The sequence below is a fragment of the Phoenix dactylifera genome, chromosome 9 (genome assembly GCF_009389715.1).
Source record: "Phoenix dactylifera cultivar Barhee BC4 chromosome 9, palm_55x_up_171113_PBpolish2nd_filt_p, whole genome shotgun sequence".
NCBI lineage: Eukaryota > Viridiplantae > Streptophyta > Magnoliopsida > Arecales > Arecaceae > Phoenix > Phoenix dactylifera.
In genome coordinates, this window is record NC_052400.1 from 20,767,731 (window position 1) to 20,770,144 (window position 2,414).

Below are 2,414 nucleotides of genomic sequence, written 5' to 3' on the forward strand. Positions count from 1 at the left end.
TTTGTTTTCCACCCAAAACGCGTCTGCAGGATTTGGAGTCACCCGCCTCATATGCCCAGGCTCTGGAACGAGTCTTTCCGATGTGGGACTATTGGGCCTCACACCCATGTCACGCCCCAAATCCGGATCATGACACGGCCGTGCTATTGCAATCTTATGCACACAATAACACGAAGCCACTTAAAATTTCGTAATGAAAATAAATAGTTTCATTTACTAATGTCATAACATTGTTCATGAAGTTGGAACAGTACAGAGCTTCTAAAATTTAATTTTACATAATATTTTCAATTACCCCAACCCTAAATAACACCAAGCTCCCTGCTCCTAGTAGTCTTATTCATCTGTAGAAAAAAAATAGATGAAAAGATATGAGCTACACAGCTCAGTAAGTAACCATGTACTATCTTATTGGATCAAGTACAATTATGCCAATGCAGTGATAAAAAAAAAAATAACAGTTGTAGTAAAATAAAACATTTTATAGATGATATACACAAATCAGGTCATAAAGCAATGCATGATCCATCCATGAAAGTTCATAACCATGATAATGCAAGTCATATAGAAATATTGCCATTTATCCATACTTTATAAAACATACTCTCAGACGGATGTGCTGCTATGGTCACTATAATCCCGTGACAGGGCCTGTTAATCTTAGTCGACTAATTCTGTTATTCGTTACCAACTTTAACCCGTTGGCAGAGGGCCTGTTATTCTTTGGATGCTAGCTCCAGGGTGTCGACTGGCCTCTATTTCTAGAGGTGGTCATAGCTACCTGAGAGTTCATAAATCATATTCTTTTTCTTTCATAAATCATAATCATCATAAATAGGTTGGAAAATGATAAATGGCATTATATAATTTAAAATGCATAAACATGCCTCAAATATCATTTTTCATGCAGTCTAACATAATCATAATTTCATAACTCATACATCATCAAATATTCATGAAGGATGCTCTTTAATCAAATTCATGTATCACATGCAATCATATACTTGATCCTAATTTTGAGGAAAATATATCATAAGCAATACATTTTCATAATGATGAATAAACAGTAATTTAAAAACTTTAAGATCAGTGCCAAGGTTACTTACATTGATTCGCTCACGAATCCCTAAGTACAGTTGGGCAACTCCACTGTACCTATTAATATCATATAAAATCAATTATTTGCTATTCTCAACTTTACTATTTATTTTATTTTATTTTATTATATTTATTTATTTATTTATTATTATTATTTTATTTCTTTTCTTTTCTTTTTTTTTTCTTTCCTTTCTTTTTTTTTTCTTTTCTTTTTCTTTCCTTTTTCCTTCTTTTTCTTTTTCTTTCCTTTTCTTTTCTTCTCTTCCTGTTTCTTCCCGAAGCTTCTCCCTTGCTTTCTTCTTTTTTTTTTTTTTCTCCTCCTCTTCTCTTCTCCCGACTCCTCCTTCCTCTCTTCTCCATTCTTCTCCCACGAAGGGATGAGGGCGAGGTCTGCAGGAGCTGAACCATGGCCGGCGGCGTCCATGGCGATCGACCCTCTCCTTTTTCCCGCGGAGGAGACGCGCACGGGAGAAGAAGAAAAGCCGCGACAGTTGGCCTTCTCCTTCTTCTCTTTTTCTTCTTCTCTTCTTTTCCTTTCACGATTCATTAGATCTTCCCTCTTTTCCCGCGAAGCAAAGGGGGAAGACCTCCATGCCGGATCGCTTGGGAGGTGATCGGCCGAGGCCGATGACGCCCGCGACCGGCCAGCAGCGCCCGCAGGACGGCTGTGGCTGAGCCTGCGGCCGCTTCCCGCGATGGATCCGCCGTCGAAGACCACAGGTAAAGCCCTTCCCCTTCCCTTCCTCTTCTTCTTCTTCTTCTTCTTCTTCTTCTTCTTTTCTTTTCTTTTCTTTGTTTTTTTTTTTTTTGTAATTGATCTATCCTCCCATGTGGATCGGGAGAAGGAAATGCAGGAAAGAAAACAGGTGGTTAGGGGCTTACCTGGCTTCGGGGATGAACTGCGACGCCCCTCTCCGGCGGCATCAACGTGGGTTCAGAAAACCCTATCGCTGAGGAAGGACGTTCGAAGCTTTTATAGCCCCCGAAGAGTTAGAGGCCGCAACGGCCAATAGGCCTGGCCCACTGGTCTAGCTGTATGCGGGCCGGTTAATGAACTGGGCTCTCACATACAGCTAGACCAGTTCATTAACCGGCCCGCATACAGCTAGACCAGTGGGCCAGGCCTATTGGCCATTGCGGCCTCTAACTCTTCGGGGGCTATAAAAGCTTCGAACGTCCTTCCTCAGTGATAGGGTTTTCTGAACCCACGTTGATGCCGCCGGAGAGGGGCGTCGCAGTTCATCCCCGAAGCCAGGTAAGCCCCTAACCACCTGTTTTCTTTCCTGCATTTCCTTCTCCCGATCCACATGGGAGGA

General features: G+C 41.9%; 1 long non-coding RNA gene across 1 annotated transcript; it reads right to left on the reverse strand.

The window, feature by feature from the left end:
• Nucleotides 1-305: 305 nt before the first annotated feature.
• On the reverse strand, nucleotides 306-2,164 carry LOC120111950. The gene is made up of 3 exons (XR_005513466.1): nucleotides 1,981-2,164; nucleotides 1,107-1,155; nucleotides 306-344 (listed from the first exon to the last, which is right to left on the reverse strand). It is a non-coding gene; the product is annotated as an uncharacterized LOC120111950 (long non-coding RNA).
• Nucleotides 2,165-2,414: the final 250 nt, after the last annotated feature.